This window comes from Apteryx rowi, unplaced genomic scaffold (genome assembly GCF_003343035.1).
Source record: "Apteryx rowi isolate R43461 unplaced genomic scaffold, aptRow1 scaffold_58, whole genome shotgun sequence".
Taxonomy (NCBI): domain Eukaryota; kingdom Metazoa; phylum Chordata; class Aves; order Apterygiformes; family Apterygidae; genus Apteryx; species Apteryx rowi.
This window is the reverse complement of record NW_020450849.1, coordinates 2,554,117-2,578,525: the sequence shown is the minus strand read 5'-3', so window position 1 is coordinate 2,578,525 and position 24,409 is coordinate 2,554,117. Positions and strand designations below refer to the sequence as shown.

The following is a 24,409-nucleotide window of genomic DNA, read 5'->3' as shown; positions in this document are numbered from 1 at the left end:
GGTTGGTGCCAATGGCATTGAACTGTACCTCATCTTCACCCTATCTCATTCTGCTGTGTTGGGAAAGGATAAATGCTGCTGTCCTCTTTGAATGCTGCTTTCTTTTCCTGAATTGGAGGTCAGTGGCAGTAGAGATTAAAAGCAGCCACCAGAGTCCTTGAAGAGGAAGCAGCTGTCAGCTGCAAGAAGCAGCATATTTCCAAACAACCCCTTCTTCTTTTTGGAGGCAGCAAGGTTGATGGTCAGCCAGGTCTTGCAGCTTCTCAACCATGTATACCTAAGCATAAAGCAAAAGGTGAATATAGGATAAAGTATGTTTTTAGGGCAGTTTTCTCACAACAAAATAATATCTTGATCTGCATTTAGATAAATGTAGTATTGCCTGCATCTATATTTAACTATAATATGATTTCCTCAAATAAAACTTTCAAAATGAAAACCTAAAAAGTAACTGAAATCTCACAAACAGGCTTGTTATTCTTTACCTGAAACAATTTTGATCACACTTTTGAATTATTAGACAGAATATGGTCTCCATGTGCCAGCATRTTATTTGTGTTTTTCTATATCTCTAATTCTGTGTTGTGTAAAGTCTAGCCGAGTTAACAAGTAGCATATGACTCTGGGGCCTTATCAAGCTGCTGCTGAAGTCCAGAGAAAAAACATGAGAAGATCATTCTTGAGTACTTTCTTCACAGTTTCAGAGTCATATTTGAAACTTCAGACTGCCCAATTAACAGTTGGTGGGGTGTTCTGTGTTGCTGATATTTTATGCTGGCTCCTCCAAAAGTGAGGGGTAAATAAGAAATACTTGATGCATGAAGTCTTCTTCTTGTGTTAAGCCTAGTACTTGACTTTTCTGTATTATTTCTTCTTTTAGAATGCCAACAATAGATTATACAATCCCTTCACGAACGTATTAATGGACTGGTATTTTATTCTGCATGTGCTAAACTTTTGATCAGTGTTTTGGACTTTCTGATGATAAATTTACTGTAAATCCAGTTAAATATTCTACCATTTTGCAGATTTGCAGATTGCTTGTTTTTCTTGCACAGTAATGGATAGTGTCATATCAATTTATAGAAGAAATATTTACTATATCTTAATTTTATTTCCCATATCTTATTTTTGAAAGTTATGTTTTCATCTCAATTCAGATAACTTCTTCACAAGGCATTAAGTGATGAGCTTGCTACTGTTCTAAACATAGGGATGTATAGTGTGTGTTAATTACCTAAAATCTTGGTGATTTTTCTGGAAATTAGGTTTTGTATGGTAGGTTTTTCCCTGTTTCTTATGACTGTGTAAGAGTGCTTGACCTTTCAGTTGTATTTATTTTTGCATGCTGATAAATTCACAGGATACACTGTCCTTTACCGTGTATTGTGATTTTTACTGTTATTAATACAAGATGATTTACCTTAAACAGTGCATTTTTACTTGRGTACAGTAGATAAGGGAAAAGTATTATAAGTCATCCCTGCTCCTTCTCACTCCTCTCATTCTTACCTTGGTTATTGATTACTCACAGTGCATTCTTCTCAGGGTGTAGTTTATTCTCTGCAATGGTGCTGCTCCTCCTTTTTGCAGCCTAAATAAAAGGGTTAGTTAATAAATCTATTTTAAAAGCAACAGTGATTTTAATGTGGGTAGAGGCCACTCTCAATTCAACAGCAATCCAATTCAAGTTCTATCTTGGGACCATTTTCTAGAGCTGTAGAAGATAGCTTTGCTTTGACAGCTGATGGGGACAGCAGGAATCTTTCTAAAGCTAAAGCCCTCTTGTGTGGTGTCCTCAGTAAGTTTAAAAGGTCCTTGAAATTGCTCATATTTTGATGTCAAAATGTATTTCTTTTTCAATTATTGTTAATTGTACTGTTTGCTTAGTGAAATCCAGTGCTTGCCTTTGCTGATGCTTAATATTTTCTTAACGCAGTGACAAGATGCATTTTTGCTATTTGCTGTTTATGCTTTTTATGCTAATGTGTTGCTGATTGGTAAAACCTTTCAGATACAATGGAAGTGTTGAGTTTATTTTCTGACTATGGATTTGGGAAGATAATGCATTGTATCCACAAACACTTTGCTTGTTTTGACCCTGAAGTCTAGAAAATTTAAAAAAATTTAAAAATTCTAAAAATATTCCAAAAATGAATACTGTTTTTTGGTCCCTTCATTCAAAGAACAAATAGCTTGAACACTCAAGGTTGAAATTTTAATTGAAGTTTTAAATACCTTTTGAATTTACCAGTTAACTTATACATATATAAGTAACATACATAAATTCATTTTCATCTATGGATACATTTTTGCTGTGATTTATACTTGGTAGCTTAGAATGAAATAGTAAGAATTCAAATGATGTATCAGTGACATACTATCAGAGATGGTGTTTCTTTCTATGAAGCAAAACCAAGAGTAGAAAATATGGCACTATACAGTACTATATATTTTTTTTCTTTAGTGTTAAAAACAAACATGGCTAATGCATTTATCATAATTTAAAATTGAAATGGCTACATTTGGTGTTCTTCCTGGTATGCTAAGAATAAGATAAACTACTTTCAGTAAGTACTTTTTTTCATGTGTGCAAAACCATAGACTTTCTGCTACATTGCAATATCTTGTGAAGAGTTAAATATTTATTTTTGCATTTACTCATCTTTTGCAAGCGATCATTGCTGTGTTTTATCATGCTTCTTTCAGAGTAATTCCTGGAGCACAAAATAACAGCGTTCAGTAGTTGGGAATAAGTTCTGTTTAAAAAAAAAAAAAAGTAACATCCCAGTTCTTTTGCTTTCTTTTAGCCTTCAAAGGTGGTAATGTAGAAGAGATATATTAACTGAATTCCAGTTCATTTGGGATTTTCATTGTATTCAGTGGTGGTTTATCTGATATTTGAATAAATATTTGCGATGCGTTTTAGTACACGTTTTGTTGCATTTTGTACTTATAGTGAAAGCATTTCTACTTATATTGCTTTTCTTTATGGACAATCACAAGGTCCATTTTAGGAGATCTTTAGAAGATTTCTGATATTTTTTATTCTCTACTTTAAATATGATGGTAGAGGTGACCTTATTGTGCACCTCTTCTGTCATTTTTTTTAATATCAGCTTGATTTAAATTTTGTTCTAGATTCTTTTTCACATGGCACACATCTCTTTTTCATATAGATTTTTTTAAAGAGTACTCTTTAAGCTTTCAAGTTGAATATTTTAATTATTTGCTTAAATGTGCAATACTCAGATTGTTTATAAAATGCATGTTTTTTATTATCCTTTTTTCTGGTACTTTGCACTGTATGAACAGAGTATGTAACATTAATTTATACATACACTGTGGAAAAGTTGTAGTGTCTTGATGTACAGAAATATCTCTGTATTAAAAATGTGGAATTTATAAAAAGAAAATAAAGGGTGTGGCTACACCAGGAAATACACTGTCCTAAATATGTAGCTATATCATATCTTTGGATACCTGTATTCTAGAATAAGCATGGCYATAGAGGAACTGTAGTGATATAAGTCTATGTATTTTAAAACAAATTACTTAAGTACTTAAATTTCTTATTTTCAGATGTTCTTAATATGATACTGTTCTTTCATTTCCACTTATTTTGATGAGTAATGAAATAGAACAATAGTTTGAGTAACAGAGCAGTTAAACATTGGCATTTAAAGTACCACCTCTGGTTAAACAAAAAGCTAAACCCAGGAATCTCACAGGTATTTAGCAAGGTGTGACCGTGATCTGACACCTTTGCTCATTTGCTCAATGCTATAAAGCTTTGTGTGCCTGATGGAAATGTTTGAAAGCCTTTCTCCAACTTTATCAAACTCATACTCTGAAACTTGTTCACTGTAAATATGAAACCTCATACTGTATCTCCAGTATGAAAACACAATAGCTGTCCCTAATCAAAGATTGTTTTTTTTTGATTTTCCAAATTTAAGTGATACTGTGGATTATGAAACTATAGAATAGAACTTTATGCCTTCAGAGAAAAAAATCTGTAATAATGTTTTATAAGCAACTGCACTCCCTCTTCCCTTCTGCTTCCTACAGTATGTAAATAAACTTTATTTTGAAACAACAAAGAGTTGGATTGAGTGGTAAGGATAGGACAGAAGTAGGCACTGCTTTAAATTGATATTATAGCTGAAAGAAACTGTCATCAAAGTACAGCTTCAAAAAACTGGGCTGAGAGTTTATAGAATTCTTTTTCAGCAGAATTCTTTTCATGTGACATGCATAGTCTGCAACAGGATTTAACAATTTTTTTTTGCTAGATGGCACTATTCATAAAAAGTAGAAGCATTGAGATGAGTTGCATACCATTTTGAAGCTGTTTGTGTTCTACTAGTGATACGCTTCTATGAATGGTACACATTGCCACAGTTTGAAAACCTCTAGTGTAGGAGAAATTGCATAGTTGGGCCTCAGAATAATTTATTTTGCTTGTTTTTGATCTTGCTATGAATATTTTCATTCCTAAATAGGATTTGCTCTGCTAGTCTTAAATGATGAGTATAGAAAGAATGGGTGCTTTGGAACCAAACCATTTGGCCTTGGAGCTTTGTGAGGATTSCTTAATGTGTGGATTGAGGACATGAGACAATTACAGAGTAATAGACGTTACAAATGGAAAAAAGACCTGTTAGGTCATCCAGTCTGTCTCCTTACAAATTCAGGATTATTCCCTACAGAACATTTTCCAACATTTTGTCCAGTTCAGTTTTAAATATCCCAAATGATGGAGATTCCACTASTTCCCTTGGGGTGCTTTTGTACTGCTTTACAGATCTTATTGCCAAGTATTTTTTCATGATGCTCAGCTGCAGGTTTTCTTTTCTTATTTTTTTTTAAATACTCCTGTTTGTTCATTTTCCTTTTCTAAGTAGTTCTTTAATAATCCAAAGAATTAGTAATACAAATATTATAATATGTAATTATGAGTATTACAGTGACTTTCTGTATTGCCTCATAGTCCTGCTTAGTGAAATTGTGTATTTTTAATTTTCAGATGTTTTTCTTAACAATTCAGCATTGCCAGCTCTCTGATCATTTTCACTGGCCTTCTCAGTGCTCCTGCTTTCATATCAGTGCATATGAACACTTTTTTRTAGCGAACCTTTTACCATTTCATTGTGAACAAGATAAACAGCAGTAAATACTTTGAGTGTGATGGTATGGATCACTGTGATTAGGGATTCCATATTAATTCTAAGATGCCTGGTGATAGTATAAGGAAAGGGAAGAGGGATTAGTCACAGTTTAACTATTTTGAGTGTTCCGGTGCATGTACGTTATTGGTGTTTCTTTGTGACAGATACGTTAGTGTGTATGTAACTCCTGAGTACATAAGTGACTGCCTTTTTCCAAAACAACTCCAACTATAAATTTTACAGTTATGGCATACAGATGTAGGTTGCAACTGCTATAGACTTTTGTAAAACGATGTTGTGGCATTAGTTTGGGAATTAGAATATTTTCTGTTCATTAGCTCTTTCCTGCGATTTTTTGTAATGCTAGTGGCAAGTGTAGTCACTCTTTTAAGGGAGAGTGTCTGTATTTTATGTTTAAACTTAATATGGAACCCAGTTCTCACAGGCATTTGTTATTTGAACAGGTGATTAATTCATTAGACTCTATAAGAAATTTGACTAGCTGCTGTATGGCTCTTGAAAAAACCTTGCCTGTTACSTAACATTACAAACTCTATAGATGTTTTGGTCTGAAGTGTCATTAGGAAGTGATGTTCTGGCTAACTTGAGAAGATTTAGTAAACTTTTTCCTAGAATTCAAATCAAGAATCTCTTTCCTTTCATTGCCACTTCCCTAATGTGTCAAAAATAGAAAATCGTAACATTTAATTTCTAAAAATCCAGAAGACAATAGGAGTGAAGGACTATCATCTCCTTCAACAGTTTTTGGACTTTTTTTTCTTCTTGCAAAGCTGTTTTCCAGAGTTGTGCATTAGTCTGTTCTGAAATGAATACGTCCCCATGTAAGCTGCCTTACTGAGTTCTTGATGTAACTTGGCATAAGTTTCTTATATTTTTTTTCTGTTTACTGAGGTGTTGTTTTCATTTTAGCCAAGTTTCAGTTTCCTGTGATTAAGGATTCTGATACCAGTCTTCTTGTTTTCATGTTCTTTCTGCACAAATGGGCATACTCTGCAGAAATCAACAGRTTGGTTTAGAAGGATCCAACAAGGAAATCCGTATCCCAATAGAGATTCTAAATGAACAAGATGATGCTGTTGATCTGATCTGATGCTAGTGATCTGTGTGAATTCTGTATTAGCGACTTGACTGTCTGAAATTTTCTCATTGACTTAGGCACAATCAAACAGTGACACAGACACTGAAATGTCTTTTTGACATGGTTTGAATGGCAGGCAGTAATTTTTTTGTCTCTCTGATTCATATGTACAGAACTTCATCTCTCTCAATTGGGAAAACTAGACTCTCTAATTTTGGGGCAAGACAAAGTCTTTTCAGTGCAATTGAAAAGGAACAAGCTTTTCTTGAAGCCCAGAACTGAATACATTTGGCCATGCCGGAGGATGTAATGTGAAACATGGCTGCACTTTCCAGTCATCCCAATATATGTTGTTCTGGGCTCACCTGACGTTAGATTCAGTAAGTTGCTCAACCAAAGGTCATATCCCACATTCAGTAAAGGAATACCATGATTTATGAACAACTCTACCAGTGTGCTTTGTATTATTCCATGAACAATAACCGTGGTGCTATATCAACCTTCTTTTATGCAATCTTCCTTGAAAACTCATGCAAAAAATTGTGACATGCAAAAAAATCTGTGTCAGGCAGTGTACTTCCACACCCCATTCCAGCTCATCACTGAAGAAATAAGTTGATATTTTTTATTGGACATAAATATAGGAAGTGACCAAGAATGCTTCTGGGTTCTTTGAACACCGGAATTGCACATTCTGAAGTTTTCATATCTAAGTGATGACTCAGGATATTGGATAGCTGTAGCTTTTTGGACACTTAGTTGGGAACACAGTATATACTGCTGTCTCCTTCCTGCAAAACAGAAAGTAAATTCAGCTGTTGTTATGTAGAAAAGAAGGAGAAATTAATTGTTATAAGGCAAATGTTAGTCATAATAGCTGTTAAGCCTCCATTTCATAGTCAYGTGGATCAGACTGTGCTCCATTCATGCATTTGATGATGCAGCTCACCATATCCAAAAAATAAAACTAAAATCATTGGGATTATAACCATCACAACACAGATTTGATTTTTTTTTTTTTTCCACTGCTGGAAATTGTATTTGGTTTTCAAGGTTTTGCTCATATATACAAAGAGGAGGTGCTCAGCAGGGCTCCAGAGTCATGGAGCACTGTCTACCTGGGCTACCTGTCTAACTGAAGAAACTCCTTTTTCTTGTCTATTTTAGACTGCTTCAGAACCTCTTTCCAAGATGGCTTATACATTTGCTACCATAATGGTTCTGTTCAGTGTGTCTAATGAAGGTAAGGTCACCAGCTCATTCAACGTAAACATAAATAAATAAATAAAGACACTGTAAAAACTAGTAAGTCCTTCCTTGAACTGTGATCCTGAAATATCCTGAAATGTCCCCAGTATGTGACCAAGTGTATCCATGAAAATAGCAACTGTTATTATGCTTCTGTCACCCTTTCGGGACCAGCATGACATTTCTTACAAGTGAATAGCTGTCTGTGTGTGTATGTATATATGTAAATATGTACGTATGTATAACATGGAATGAGATTGCTGTTGTGGGGGTGTTTGGAAGGCTGACAAATCAGGCCAGTTTTAAACTTTAAACTTTAATTCATTAACAGCACACTTCTTGCTAATGATTAGTTCGTGCACATTATTAAGCATTGTCAATCATATACAGAATGGTTGGGTTTAACACATATTTATTCTGTGAATAAACAATACTGTAGAGCTAATGCAATATGGTTAGCACTGATAATTATGGCCCTTGGTATGACAGAAGTCAGAACCAAAGTGAGCTTTTCTTCTTTCTTCTCCTGTCTTTCTCACTTGTGCCAGATATTTTTATGCTATTGCTCCCCTCCCCAAAAGGGAATGTCTCCTCTGCTCCCAGTACTGCTTATCTTATTTTTGGTTTTGCCGGTTATCTCCTGGTGTATTCAGTAGAACTGAACTATTAGTAGGCAGTAGAACTGTAGGCAGTAGGTAGTAAAACTGCCTATTTGCAGTCCCTTGTGCTTTCCCTCTCCTTTGTCTGACAACTTCAATTGCTCTGATGCCCTCTATGTGAACTACACCAGTTTTTCTTTTTCCTTTTGGTGGTCACATTGTTCACATACTTAAGTAGGATGCTTATATGTTGTGTCTGTGCAATTAGTGTTACAAAATACATAGTATTGTTAGTTACACTAACTTGTTTAGTACACTTAATATTTGGGTCCAAGGCAAGTGAATATTAATTATATCCTGTTTACTATATATATAATTTATAGCTGTTACAGTCCTCTGCTTTGGCTACATGTTCAACTGATTTCCGTACACGTGCTGTAAAGCCCAGTGTCTGCAAACCTGCCTGCTGTTACTAATGTAAGGCTKGTCTATATGACTCGAGGTCCAACCCCCAAATCAGGAAAGTAATCATTCCATATTACAGCAAGCATTTTTACAATTGATCTGATACTTTATAAGCAGCCAGTCTGTGCTGGTGAGAAACACTCCGTATCATGCTGCCCACAAAGGGACCAACTGTTCTGTTTCTTTCTATGCCCTGAAATTCCAAAAGCTCTGGGACTGGTTATGCTGAAAGTTCCTGGACAAAGTGCCTTTTCTACCCCTTCCCACAGTTGACTGCATCTGTGGTTCCAAAGCCGATTGGACATCAGCTGGGATTCTTGCTTGACCTGAGGAAAAATTTTCTTGAATGTTATCTTGCATCTTCCCAGAYGAAATGCCATTATAGTACATATACTACTTGAAAAAGGGATGTTAAAGCATATAGAGCAAGTTTGGAGGTCTTTAATAACTCTAAATGACTTAGTTTTTTTGTTTGACAGTGATAAGCACAGACTTCAGTTGTTAGCAAAAGACACAGATGTTTTCTAAGAAACTCTTCTTGTTGTGTATGTGCCACTGGAGAGATTCTTAATCTTTTTATTAAGATCAAACCTTAGTTTTCGATGACTTTGATCACTATTAAATACATAATTTCCCTTCAAAATACGTGCTGCAACTCTATACTCTGGTTATATTTGACTGTAATTGGAATTTCTATTGCATGCTGACACCAGAAATGCCACAGAGACCTGGGCAGGGTTTTTGTATGTCCATGTCCTCCTTCCCATTGCCCCATAGTTTTTCATTAACAGTCAATTGACATTAATTGGCCATTGCTTTTCTAGCACAAATGTGTGTTATACCCTATGCACATTTGAATGCAGACTGCACCTGCTTCTGTGATGCCTTCTTATCTACTTTGTCTCCCAAAAGACAAGGTTCTGGTTTGCCATGTGGAATGCATGATTTTTCATTAGTATGTCCAGTTTGATTCCTAAGTATATGAACAGTTGGACCAGGCCTTCATGTTTTTCCTTTAGATTTCTGGTGCAGCCATGGCTTGATTTTACTATGCTGTCTGATTTTAAACCTATACCCAGGCAGGAGGTCATTGGGTAATGGTTTATCTGAGGCAGACCCACCTCCTGCCCTGATCAGTCATATGAGCCAGAAACATTCTGATGCATCTGAAAACAGAAAGAAATGAGAAATCCATGTCTTGTAAGTCTTGTTGGTTTTTTTTGTTTGTTTTTTTTTAAAGACAACATTCTAAAGTTGAAATTGCAGAGGTGTACCAGTAAAACCAATGAGCTGCCTTTGCCAACAACAGTTCCCATGAACAAGCATAAGGCGTTGCTCTTCTATACTACAAGCTTTAAAAAGGACTTCTAAGATGCAGCAGTCATGGCTTTCAACCCTGCTCTGAACCGTTGCAGTTTTTCTTTGCAATTTTACCTTTTCCTGTTCTCATTGTCTCCTTCCATCCACTGTGTTCCGAGTAAGCTGAAAGTGGCCAGCTTCAAATGCGAGAAAATTGTCTTGCTGTAAAAGCAGTCCCTTTGTCACTTCTACACAGTAACACAGATAAATTTGCTGGAAATCCAGGAGAAAAATCGTGATTCATCATGTGGCTGCATAATGGCTGCTGCCAACATAAGGACCTTCTGGAACAGGGGGATTGCATTTTTTTAAGGCAGCACATCTTAGATCAGTTTAACCTGGTCTTGTGTGTATATTCAGTGTATCCCTTCCTACAGCATTTATCCTTTTTGATTTTGAGAAAAATACCCAACTAGCTGCTACTTGCAGTTGGTGCCTCTGGATCCAAGAGCTCAGCCAGTTGCTAGATTCACTTAGCTGAACATTTTGGTTTAGGTTGCATTCCTCCCTGCAGCTCCTCTGTGCCTTGTCTTAGATATGGGACGAACATGTACTGAGTATAACCTGTGCGTAATTGCATGACAAATAAAACAGAGTATTATGTATAATAATATGTACTGCCTCTCAAATATATTGAGATTTGAGAAATACTGTTTATACATTTGCACTCCATAATATCATCAGAAATCACCAAGAACAATGGAGTGAATGTCCCTCACTATGCACATCGGCAGTTCTGATGCTTTTAGAATCCGTGATTGTCAGAGAGGGATTCCTGTACTTGACAGAGTCAAATAATTCTTTTTTGTGAAGGGCATAGTCTCCATTATTGACATCTAGTGCCTGAGTTCTGTACTTTTTCCAAGTGAGTTGAGTGCTGAGGAGAGAGAACTTCCATAAAGTAGAAAACATCTCTTTTTACTCCATCTCACTGTTTTTACTTTTTCAGTTTAATGAGAAAGTGATAGAGTTCCACATGAATGTACGTGAAATAGCCTGGTACCCATTAAACATTTGGTTGGTCCTTGCAATCCCYGTCCTAGAGGTGGAAGTGCACTTGAACTTCTTCCCCTTTCTTCATCCTAATATCCTGTGCCTAGCAAAATCCTCTCTCAGGTATCTGGTGGTGTCATCTACATAACTTAGATTTTGGTCTGMTTTTAGATATCACTGATATTAAGAGCAGAATATGGACTAAAATAGAGAATTAGACATTTATAAGTTATTCTTCCCATTTGAAAGATTGTCTTTTGCATCTAACTCTTCCATTCTTTTTTCATCTGAACTTTACCACACATCTTTTTTGTAACTATGCTGTACAAGTCATTCATGGATGATTTTTGTATAGCTCAGTATTTTTTTCTGATGATGGAGTTTGATAGGTCTAATTTTCAGTGAATGAATATGAAAATCAAACTAGACTTTAGTGGCTACAGAGACTGCTAGAATTTTGCAGTCATGATGGCTTAGGATATGTATGGCTTAGAAAGTGATTAATATACAGCGTTTTGACAAATTTTGCTTATTATTACTGAAGTTGTTGATGGATGGTAGTTGCTGTAAAGGTTAAAAATAGTTATTTTAATATTGCCTGGCTAAGGAATCTGTAGAGTAAGTCTCTACGAGTTTCAGTTTCTGTGCTGGGTTCTGGTGAGTTTGTTTCCATAAAAATATATCTTCTTTCTGAGTACTTATAATATTGAGAGGTGAAAACCAGAAATAATAAGTTGACCTTTCACTTTTGAAAGCCTAAATGTTTATCACTTTTTTTCAATGATGTTTACTGTATTTGAAAAGTATTAAGTGACTAGTAATATTGAACACTAATAGCCTGTGGCTTTTTGACCTGTGGTGAAATGTAATTGTTCTTTCTTAGTTAAAACTCTTCCATATGGTTTGTAGAGGTTTCCTAGGTAAACTCAGCTACATTAAGGTGCACCAGGACTTGGAAGCCTGGGAAAGATGATAGCCTTTCAAGAGAGGTCTGTTGGAGTGATAGGAAGCATTACACTTCTGTAGGGTTGAGAAATGATAACAGTAATGTACTCCTCTCTTTCATAGTGTTGAAGTAACTTTTTTTCCTCTCAAGATTAGCAGCAAGGGATATCTCTTCTTAGCAATAACAAACAATAAATTATTGGTGTGCTTTATTAAATAAATWGTGGTCATGGATCATGTTTCTACTTTACAGCTAATGCACAAATATAAAATAAAAAGATGATACTTGGCCGGAAGTGCTTGAAAAAGATGAGAAGGACAAATAAAGAGGAGTGTTCCACCTGTATCATGATGTTTCACCTGCAGAATTCATTTGCATCTAACCCACCCAGACAGTCTAATTGCTCTGTAGCTTGCTTTTGGTTATCATCTTCTGTGAGGCACAATGGGAAAGGTCCTTGGAGGAGTGATGGAAAGGGTTAGCTGCTACCACCAGTGTTATTCATCTACCTTGCATCTGTTGCTGATGTTTGATATGTTGTCAAGAAAGATGTCAGCCAAAAACTAGCTGTGTGCTGAATGAATTACTTCGATGAAGGCAGTCTGCTCTTAGCTATTTCTTTGTTGTTTACTGCTCAGTTATGGGAACAGTACAGTTGAACTTTATAAATCAAATGTTATCAGGACTCAGTGAATTCATTGTGCATTTGCAGATTGACTGCTGAGTGCATATTTGTGCGGAAATGCAGGCAGTGGGGCTTAAATCTGGGGGAAGGTAGGATGTTACTGAATTCAAACTTGCCACCATCCTTAAATCTTGTTCTAGGAGAATCTTATTCTCAACATACTCAACTACAGTATTAAACAGAACATTTTTCTGCCCATGGCTGATTACTTTCAGAGGCTSTTTCTCTTCAGTCCTGCTGATTTACTCCATTGCAGGTGTTTGGCTGTCTCTAGAGGTCCCTCTGCAATTTAATGGGAATCCTGAGCTTGACCTCTTTGGGTCTAAAATTGCAAAGGATGTCCAGCTTGTCACCCCGATACTCAACAATACAGCTTGGCTTTGTTACGCTTGTGTGCTGTTGTTATTAGTACAGTGAAGAACATATGTATTTTATTGACTGGAGCTGCCTCCAATTTAAGTAGAGAGCACTCCTCAAATAAAAGTAATAAAAAAAACCCCATGAAGCAGTGCAATCATGAAAAACTGCTCTCCCTATGTAAGCTTCCAACCCTATGTGTGCCCCATAGTCCACCTACGTTTTCTGTCATGTGTTACCAATGGTCTACTGTCCAGCTGGGCCATTTTGCCTGTGCAGGTGTGCTGCTGCTTGCCTAGCTGTGTAGTTGCTTAGTTCAATTGCTTAATTCAAATGCTTAGTTCATTTGCTTAGCCCCATGCTCTGAGCATGAGACTCAGCAATTGGCTTTTAACTGAGGTGGTGTTAAGAAGATGGCTACTGCCTGTTTAGCTCTTCTCTCCCTCATTGTGTATTGACTTGCTATGGAAAGTGTTTTCCATTAGTGTCTCAAAATACCTGATGCTCTGGGCTTGCTCTGATTGAGATTCCATAACTGAGTGCTGGGTGGTTGGGCTCTGCTATCATTCATTTCTTTCTTTTGAGGCAAATGCTGCTTCTGTAGGTTCTACTACCTAATTGGGACAGAGGCAACTGAAACTGTGCCTGGTCAGTCTGAGTTGCCATTGGCTCTTGCTGGAGCTTTCTAAAAATTCATACTGCAAATCTGCCTCTGGAACATAAACAAAGATAAATGAGTTGGATTAAAAAAATAAAAATAAAATAAAGCAAACATTTCTGGAGAAAAACATTGCTGTATGTTAAGGGCCATGTGATAGAGAAGATTTTGTGTGTCCATAAGTTCTATGAGAAATCTGTTAATCTGTGTAATATTTTTTTATCTAATATAAGGAAGGAATGATGTTGAGCTGAATTATATAAATCTGTGTGTCAAAACAAGTAAACAAGGGTAGACTAAGCCATTTACTCAACAACAGAAAACACGGACATTTCCGGAGGCTGGCTTCTTTATCAGAGATTCAGAGGAAGGCTGATTTGGGGGATAGTACAGTGCACTCTTGTATCATCTCTGTCTTCCTTTCCCTTCTTTCAGTCTGTAAATTAATAATTTGTTGTGAGACAAATGGAACTAACAACAAGAAATTTAATTTGATCCTAAATCAATTTGAGGGAATCCTCCTTCATGAGAAGTATTCAGATTTAACTGTCGTAGTAGATACACATTCACATTTTTGAGGAGTCAAAAGGAACAGCCTTTATAAGTGAAGAGAGAACCTGAGGAATGCGCGGAGTAATGTTTTAACTAAACATGTAGACAGATGCTTGCTTACAAAATGTATGTAGTGCTTTTCGAGGTTGTTACCTTCCAGCAGTTCATTACAATCTACTCCACTGAGATAGGGTAACTGAATTTATAAGTGCTCCAAGTTCATTTCAGTGTGGAATGAAGCAGGTTCACATAAACTAGTATCAGTAATATTAAATAGCTACTGTTTTTCTCAAATATATTTCTTTCTTATCTAAACAAGTACCCTAAAATTAAACTACATTTATTTAGCTGAATTTTGCTAATTATCAAAACAGTATCTTTTCTTGCAATTTGAAACTTTATTCCTAATGTATTTTATTTAGATTACTTCAATCTTAGATTAGAAAATACATACAAACCATATCAGAAGGAGGGGGAAAAAAAATCAAATCCTGTGTCTCAGAAGAAGTAGTAAAATGAGTGCAATATGTGCCAAATCTTGCTTGTTGTAGTTTTCAACTGAAGGATCCTTTCTCTATCCTTTTTCCTATATTGTGGTACAACAGAGATATGTAAGATGGTTTAAATTCTCAATACATTTTAGAGGGTACAGATGGGAAAGTATTAAGTGGAGAAAACAGGAAGGAACATAAGATGGATAAAGATTTTAGAAAGAAAGATGATACGTTATACTAGAAGGTCAACTATCAGACTATAAGGACRTTATTAGTAGAATTCACTGAGGCTTGGTCCTTGGTGAATTTTGGTTTTAATACTTCGGTGAATGATTTGATTTATTTTATTTTATTTTATTTAACACATATTGTGGAAAATACAAAGCTTTTTATGTTAAATGTTCTGTTGTCACCAGAACAAACTACATATACTGTCTATGAATTTAGCTGGATGTATATTTTTCAAAAAACTGAAACTTTGGGAATCCTTCAAAAATGAACATTAATGTTAAGAAAAATAGTTGCTTTTAAGGTAACAGTTATATTTGTTGAATCGTATTATGGATATATTGGATTGTGTGATGAGATTCTCAAAAATGATGTTAATAAAATTAAAATACAGACAATGAGAAAAGATAATTTATCATATATAAAATAAAAAATTCTAGACTCTATGTCTTAAACTCTTCTGGCTTTCACTAAAGTTATGCAATGTTGCAAGTGTTCAGTTATTATTACACTTGAACCATCCTGTTAATAAGACAAATTCGAAGTTGCAGTTTTGAATGAAATATTACAAAGTGCTGTTAGCTTTAAATTTAAAACTTAACATTTTGGATAAAAAATAAATTAATTGAAAAAACATATGTGGCCATTTAAGTAAAGAAGGTATTGTAATAYCAACAGACCCAGCAGACTCTTTTGGGATGTGTATGTGCAACCTTGATTTTGGCATCTCCTAGTTTATGATCCTGTATATGTTCCTTTTTATACACTGAGTTTTATGGAATYATTATAAGATTGTACATTATTAATTACTGTAATTGCTCTACATTTACTTTTGTGTGCAAATCTATACTATGCTATTGATACTGTAGTTTCAGTGCTCGCTTGCAGATGAGGATATATTTTTTTTTATTGCTTTCAAAGTCAGGCAGAAAGAATCATTGATATGTGCCTGTACCAAAGTCTTGTACATACAGYTAATGAAATAAAATAAGCCAAAACCCAGCTAAGAGAAAGGATAGATAATAAAGTCCTCCAGAATTGCAATAGGTACAAACAAACCCTCCAGTCATGGAAATGATAAATGGCAGGTAGGCTGTCTCCTTTTGGATATATTTCGTCTTTTGTTCTGGTGTGGACAATTACCATGTCAAAGGACTTCACCAACTGCTTTAAAATGTCATTAATTTTCTTAAATGAAATGTATCACAGGAAATAGCTCTAGTGCTTAATTTCAGAAGCTTGGATAATATACTAGGGACCTATCTTGGGACGAGCAGTCCTCTAACATTTTGTTTGCCCTTGAGATTTAGAAGGAATCATATCTATAGTCTTCATAATAAGTAGCAATTTAACCAAGTTCAAATTAGATGTGAACAAATGGATTAACAAGCACCTCATTAAAATTTTAATTTCCATTTCATTTATCACTTTTAATAGAATCAACTCTGTTTCAGAATGGGGGAGGATTCATTTCCAAGTGTAACATTAATTTCATTTGTTGTTCTCAATAGCTTGAAATTTTTCTGTAAAATGTATTTTCTATAGTTTAGAAATATCTAACACACCCATAAACCAGATATGTGCTTAAAGAAGGAAAATTCAGATTTACTGGATTTTTTTAAAGTACTAAACTTTACAGTACTGTTGTGCTTAGTATTTTCCTCTAATCTGCTGGTGTGCTTAGTTGTAATGATTTTAAGACRATTAAATGAATTTAAATTAAACACATATTGAGGAGTTATTTAAATAATTTCGCTAAAATTATCAGGGTAAATATTTCAGAACTAAATTCTGAGTTTTAAACTTTACATTACGATTCCTACCTCAGATATTTTAAAGTACTTTGAATTCCTTGGGCAGTGTCTATCGTAAGTGTGCAGAATTTTCATAATTTATTGGGAAGCTCCAATTTAAAAATGATTTCTGTTATTTAAAAATCATTTTACAGAAAAATAYGCTTTGTTAAAAATGTGATTTTATTAATATTTTCACTTTCAAGGACAAAAATAAACTATAGGAATATAAGAATTGTATCTTGTGATGCTATGCCTGTCCTTTGAAGTTCCTTTTTTCAGCAGTGACATGCTCCAGGATTCTCCATTTTTTAGTTAAGAAAATCTTTTCTAACAGTCATGTTTTTTTCCCCAGATGTTTACTTCATGCTCTTTTCCATTTTGCACTGAAATGTATGATACTGATCACTGTCAGAAACAGGATAACTGTTTAGGGCAATTTTTCTGTGTACCAGTATTAATGCCAGATTCTTAAATCTTTCTCAAATAAGTTAGAGAGAGAGAGAGAGAGAGAGCCAAATCATTTTTAATTTTTCACACTGTGTATGGTATGTTTTCACTGTGGTGACAGGCTTTTTGCTTGAAAGAGAGGAGGAAACATAAGGGAAAAGCAAGGATTTGAAAGAGTCTTCTTTCTTGGGAAAGAGTAAAAATAATATGAACAAACAAACATATCTAAATAAGAAGCCAGAAAAAAAAAGTAAATTCCTTCTTAAGATGGAGAAACATGTTAGGCTTCTTGAGTGTCAGTCCAGGTAAAGGCTAAACATAATGATCTTCAGTCTTCTTTTGTTGTTGTTGTTTTTCCTAAATAAATATATTAAAATGTAACCTCACTGCAATATTTTAATGAATCTTAGAAAACTTTTCTTTTTCACTGCATCCATTACAGCTTTTATTACAGATACCTTGATTCTTTGTAATTAATGTAATCTGTAGTTTGTAGATGGGTCAAAATCTTAAACTGAAATAGGCACTGGAGCATCAGTTAGGATCTTAAAAAAAAMCCAATCAAATTAAGAAAAAAAAACAGTTGAATTAATTAAAAATAAGGCTGATTATTTTAACACTACCCTTCCATCATAGCAAAACATTAATATTTGAGCTTTAATGGCACGCTTAAAGTCTGCTTCCAACACTAAAAGTTGTTTGAATTTACAAATGTGAGGGTGAATATTGATATCCAGCATTAATAGACATCAGATGTTGCTGAAAAATATAGATGTGACTGATGGGGTACCTTTGTCAGCAACAGATATTAAATTAGATATTAAATTAAACAGGGTTTGGGTTTTTTTGTTTTTTTTTTTTGAAAAATGCATAAAGCCTATCAAACATTTTTCATATAGGATGCACGTTTTAATTATTGCAAAAATAGAGCTCTGCTTTTTCTGTCTCTCACATCTAGGGCTTTAGTGTAGTTTCAGCCTAAAAGTAAATAAACAAAAATGCAATTTCATATCATATCTTAAACAGAAAAGACATTTAAAAGTTGAGTCTAGAAGAATTCCTATGTCTTTTTTGTGAGGGCAGTTTGCATGCAAGGTGGATTAAATGTGTTGTGCTGGTGCTTCTCTCCGTTATCTAATTGCAGGTTATAATGCCAGTTAGTGTATTGCTTTGCATGAATTTTGAGGGGAAGAACTCTCTAATAAAGGACAAGGCTTGGATGCCTTAGGAGAAACAAGACGCCTCAAGAGGATGGAGCCATATAATTGGTCTAGACTGGATTAATCTTTTAACTAGAATCTTTGCTGATTTGTATAATAATCATTGGTAGGAGGATCAGTTTGTCCTGAAAAGACACCCAAGTGAAAAATGGAATTGACCCTTAGTCTTTGTTTAGGATTCCAATATTAAAAATTTTTAGTTTTGTCGTGATAAAACTAAAGAAAGAAATATATTTTTTCATGGCTTCTTTTAAGATAGCAAGAAATTATTGAAATAATGTTTCATATGTGGAAGAAGAATCAAAAGTCTTTTATTGCTTTCAGAGGAAAGGATTGTTATTATTATAAATGAGAGTTTCCAAAGTGCTTAAACTCATCTATTAGGAATTGAGATAAAAAGAAAAAAGGATTTGAAGTATATATTGCAAATTATATGGACCAAATGTCTCTTTCATTGCATATTCATTAACTGTGAATAGATACATGAGTTTGCCGGGGCAGGGATAATGTCTTGGGTAACGCTGAATATTTTTACCTTGCTTTGGCTGTGGTCTGAAAGACAGGACAGTTGACGTTTCAGAAGTGATACAAGAATAGAAAAATCTTAATAAAATAATGTAGATCTAGGGATTGGAAATTTTACATGCCATGTTGCCAGCAATGGGAAGAAACTGGATTTAGATGCCTAGGATATATTTTGCTTTCCCATATTTGTACTGGTTGATTTTTCTGTCCTCATGTCTAAATTCTCTGTGGTAAGCTAAGAAATCTGAATTCAAATAGAGTACTATTAATGTTAAAAAAAAATTTACTTTGTTTGAAAAGCTCTCACTTACTTCCAAAAAGAAATGTGATCTAAATAAACTTTTTGAGTAAGTAAAATCAAGTAAATATAAAATCTGTTGCTTTTAGTAATATCCTTAGATTTCAGATTAGAAGTTTTTAGTTTTTTCCAGGGAGGGGGGAAAAAAAAACTTTTAACTGGTATTACTCGAACGCTAACTTTATGCTAGCTTTTCTCAGTGTTTTTTGATTGAAGTGGTTCTGAGAACCCAAGAAAACTACCTTAACTGGTGAAGAAGGTTAAATTAAAGGGAAATGTCCCAATTTCACATCTGAAAGATAAAGAAAGACGAAAGATAAAGAAAACTTGTATGAATTTGTGCACGTATATGCATRTGGTAGTGGTCTGGGGTTGCTGCAGAGTGACTGACTACTTTTTTCCGAGRGAACTGAGTGAGTGGGTTAATGAGAACAAGAAGATTGTCTGGGTGTAAGTGATCTATCATGTCAGATTAAATATGTTTTGAGGACTCTGTGGTTCCACTGTTCCTCTTACTAAACTTTCTTTCTGCTAGATTCCTTTATGTATTTGAACTTCAGTTTATCAAGAAAAGAAATAGAATCATTTTTATTTTCTCTGGTCTTCTTTTTGTTCTTGAGAATTTTGCATTGCCTCTCCACAAGTTTGTGTTCCCTGTAATTATATCTCTGGTGTAAAGACACATAATTTCATCTACCTTCATGTCACCCTAGGTCCACAAATTCATTTWTATCACACAGATGCAGAGTTAATTTATAGTAGGTGTCATTTGGTAAAACATATCTTGCTGTACTATTTTTTTAAATACTGTTTTGACAGGTTCTGATCAAACTTTTTTTTCTAACTTGTGGAGACAGAAGAATATGTCAAGGCACTAACAGGTACTTTGAATTATTAAGATAAATTAATTCTAGTAATTGCTATGAAGATAGAAGATTGAAGTACAGGATAAGGTTAATAAAGATAATTTAGACCTTTTATTTTTATATATATAAATACATAAATTAAAAAAATATATATATATATACTGTCAGGATTTACATTTCCCAGAATGCCTGTTTAGTATGGCTTCCAACTAGCGGACTGAGGTATGACTGAAGACCAGGCATAGCTGGAAAATCAAAAGAAAAGAATCAAAAGAATCAGGCATACCTGGAAAAGTATAAATAGTTTTTTGCTCCTTTTCCAGAAGCTACAGTTTGCTCTTGTAAAATGAAATCATCATGTATTGAAATGATGTTCTGAAAAACAAAAAAAGCCCCTAAAAAATAAGAGAAATCTTTTTGTTAAGCTCATTACGCTGGAGTATTTTCAAAGATGCAGTTATCCTTCTGTCATCAAAAATCACATGGCAAAAACAATCTTCTAGAGAAGTATGTCTCTCCTTTACAAAAAGGCAGACTTAGTGAATAAGTACTTCTGTTCTGAGTTTGGTGAACTACTAATATACAGAAGGATGGTGAAATATTGGCATCAAAGGTGACCCTCCAACATCGACAGATATTCTTCAACGTCGTGTGTTTGAAAGACTCAGAACACTTTTCTTTTTGCATCTTTGCAGAGTCTCAATCAAAATGTCTAAGGTATACAGCTGAATGCTTACAAAAGTCTAACTAGTCTCCTGGGACCTATGATGGCTTGCATGTTTGTGATGTTATTTGACGGATTATACATAAGAGCATTTCAAGCATTGTTCAAGTCCATACGCAATCCAAAACCATAGTGTACAGTATTTTTTTAGTAAATATTCCAAAGAAAAGATTTCTTCCCATGTAAGTGAGTGAATAGAAATAATATTTATATAGAAATGTTCTGCTGATGCCTGTCATGACTTATATCTTTAGAAGATCTAGAGATGCCCATGTAGATCAATTTCAAACTAAAGGATTAACACAGAATCATAGAATAGTTGAGGTTAGAAGGGACTTCAAGAGGCCATCTTCCTGCACAGAGCAGGGTCACCTATGAGTCATACTTTATCCAGTCTGGTCTTGAAAACTTCCAAGGATGGAAACTTCATAACCTCTCTGGGCAGCCTGTTCCAATGCTTGACTGGCCTCATAGTGAAAAAGTTTTTCTATATATCCAGTCAAAACTGCTCTTGTTTCAACTTCAATGTCCATCATCAATCACAGGACATGTGCTCCAGCTCCCTGACCATCTTGATGGCATTCCACTGAACTCACTCCAGTTTATCAATGTCTTTTACTGGGGGGACCAGTGTTCTAGAAGCCATCTAATGAGTGCTGAGCAAAGGGGGATAAACACTTCTCTCAATCTACTGGCTGTGCTSCTCTTAATACAGCCAGGATGYTGTTGGACTTCTTTGCTGCCAGGGCACACTGCTGGCTCACACTCAGTTCGCTGTTTACCAAGAGCCCCATGTCCTTTCCAGCAGAGCTGCTCCCCAGGCAGTCAGTCCCCAGCCTGCATCAGTGCAGGTGCAGGACTTGGCAATGTCCTTGCTGAACATCATAAAGTGCATGTTGATCCATTCCTCCAGCCTGTCCAGGCCCCTCTGTTTAGCAGCCCTGCCCCCATGTGTATTGACTTGCCCGTCCGATTTGGGATTACTGCAAACTTGCTAAGAGTGCCCTCTGTCACCTCCTCCGAGTCATTGATTGAGATATTAAAGAGGAGAGGTCCCAATATAGACCCCTGTGGTAGTCCACTTGTTACTGGCTTCCAGGTAGAGTTTGACCCATTTACTACTACCCTCTGAAGCTGACTATYCAAACAGTTTTTTAGCCATCTATTTGTCCATATCTCCAGACCATAACATCTTAACTTGCATACAAAAATATTGTGGGAGACAGTGTTGAAAGCCTGCTGATCACTAATGGATTCCAGACACTGTTTAAATGTCCTAGAATGAAGAACAACAGAGATGCCATTCAAGACTTCCACTGTTTCTATCTGGAAGATCAGTCCGTATCATGATGAGCAAAGTAATAGCCATTTGTATATAAACAAATGTGTGTGAGGTCAAATTGTTTATAGTTTGCAGAAAGCTGTTTAGGGCTGGTGCATCACTGATTGAATTATTTTGATAGTTTATTATCTCTTGAGAGAGATCATAGACTTAGTATATATTTAAGTATGAAAGCCTCCAGTTCATCCAAATGTGTTTAAAACTATCATCTGATTTTCACATATTTTGAGTTCAGAACATCCTACTGCAGAATAGGAAGCTTTCTGATATGAAAATGTAAACAGAAGAGAAATGTTTTTCTTCTGAGGACATCATGAAAATTTGTGAACTGAGGCAGTATTTTGTTACTATTTTGTCATCTTCCATTATTGTGGAAGACATTATTATTACTTTTAAGACAAAAGTGGTATTCTTGACTTACTGTTCACCAAATCAAGGTGTTTTGTTTTCTTCATGTTATTTATTCCTCTTTCTAAAGAGTTTTTTGAAGAGCTGACTTATTTTTATTTTCTTTTCAGGAAAATCCTGCCTCCTGAAACTTAAAACTTTGTTCTTTGTTCCTTGCTAGAACCTTAATTAAAATAACTGCATCATCCCTGTAGGTATTGTTTCATTACTTATGGTAAATAAAAACTTTGCACTAACTATATTCCATTTGAACACACTAACAAAGAATTTGCAGCCTCTCTTTATGCCAAAATGTCCTTAGGTTTTCATTCTGATCAGTATACATCTGTATATTTTTTTCCAAAGCCTTATTTCTTTCCAAGAGAAGCAAAACTTCATACCTTATAGAACTCTTTATATCMCATTTACATAAAAAGTCTATTTGAAGATCCTCAAGAATTAGCTAGGCTGTTTTTTTGGCAGCAGATCTAAGATGAACCCAGTTTTGTCCTAGAGAGTATCAGATTAGATTGCAGACTGTATTTGTCTAAGCTATGATATTAGTAAATTAAATGTCCAAATTCATATGACAGCTGACAGAGAAAAAGGGGTTGAACTGCTTCCATAGCACACCTTTGTATGTTCCTAATTTTGGATATTTGCAGGGCAGCTTTATGTTTTACAGTACTTATTTTTACCTAYCATATGAGCACTTGTCTATATAGGGACAAAACACACGAGTAGAATGATTCTATGATTATCATTGATGTGATTTCCAGTTTCCTGCTCCTTGAAGGACCAATGTTCTTGCTAATTAGTTGAGAAAAGTCTACATGTACACATACTTTTTTTAAAAAAAAAAAAAAAGCAATAGGGTTCAGTGAGTTAGATTTTTCGGTTGTCCTGTACAGAGGGTTTCTACAGCCTGCCCTCTTTTGCCAGAGTTTAGCATTTTGCCATCTGAATAGTGGGTGAAGAAGGAACTAGATGATGGCTGAGATTGCTGCGTCTTTTATTCCTGTGTATACATATGATACAGAAACTTCTGAGGAAGACTTTCTGAAATTCAGAAATTATGTATGTGATGTGCATATAAAGAATAACTTGAAGGTCCAAGATAAGGAATTAAGTTTTTCCCACATACATTTATATTACTGTAATTCTGTATTGCAGTGCAGTATTGATACTAGTAGAGAAGATATTTGGCATACTAGAGTTTTAAGTCTTTCAGTATCCTTCAAAYGGCATAGACAAAGCAGCTGGTTCTTCAGATCATCTGGCTGTGGAAGTTGGATGAGAGTTATAATCTGAAGCTCAGGGTGGATTAAGTGAACTATTGTCTTACTAATGGAGCTGTTCAGAGAAAATGGCCAACATAAAAGCATTGCATGCCATGACATCCTGGTATGATTCAAAACAAATTTCCTTTTGATGTATTCCTTATTCATACTTCTTATATTTCTTAAAAGTAAAATACATTTTTTTCATTTTAGTTGAAATGGCTTTCAACATGTTACCTGGATGAAATTATACTGTCCAAGTTTGCAGGGGGTCAGACTAGAATATCAATGTGCTCACTTCCATCCTTAGTATCTACAAATGAATCAAGATATTTTGTCAGAAGTTACAAAAATAAATGTGAACTGTAATTCTTGCAATCCTTATGAGCTTTCTTTAGGCTGGAAAACAGAGGGGATAAAACAAAGGGAAAACACCCAACCATATGTTTTTGTTTTGAATAGACAACAGTTTGAACAACTACAATTTGAACAAAATTGAGCAAATGAGGTTTTATTTTTGAAAGTATTCAATAGAAATAGTCTAGATTACTGCTCTGAGAAGATAAAAATGGAAATGGATGCAATTTAATTGAATGTATAGCAGTTTTAGAAATACTAATTTTTAATGTGGTATAAATTCTGGTTTTCTGTTGTGAGGCTTAAGGAAAAT

The 24,409-nt window shown here is 34.9% G+C and overlaps 1 long non-coding RNA gene across 6 annotated transcripts in view; it reads left to right on the top strand.

Annotated features, from left to right (window-relative positions):
- Window positions 1–23,307, top strand: part of LOC112974015 — a 37,913-nt gene extending 14,606 nt beyond the window's left edge. For all 6 annotated transcript variants that reach the window (XR_003256136.1, XR_003256134.1, XR_003256135.1 and 3 more), the window contains 3 exons: window positions 7,438–7,513; window positions 19,960–20,021; window positions 22,591–23,307. This is a non-coding gene — a long non-coding RNA (uncharacterized LOC112974015). The remainder of the gene's footprint in view (window positions 1–7,437; window positions 7,514–19,959; window positions 20,022–22,590) is intronic.
- The last annotated feature ends 1,102 nt before the right edge of the window (window positions 23,308–24,409 follow it).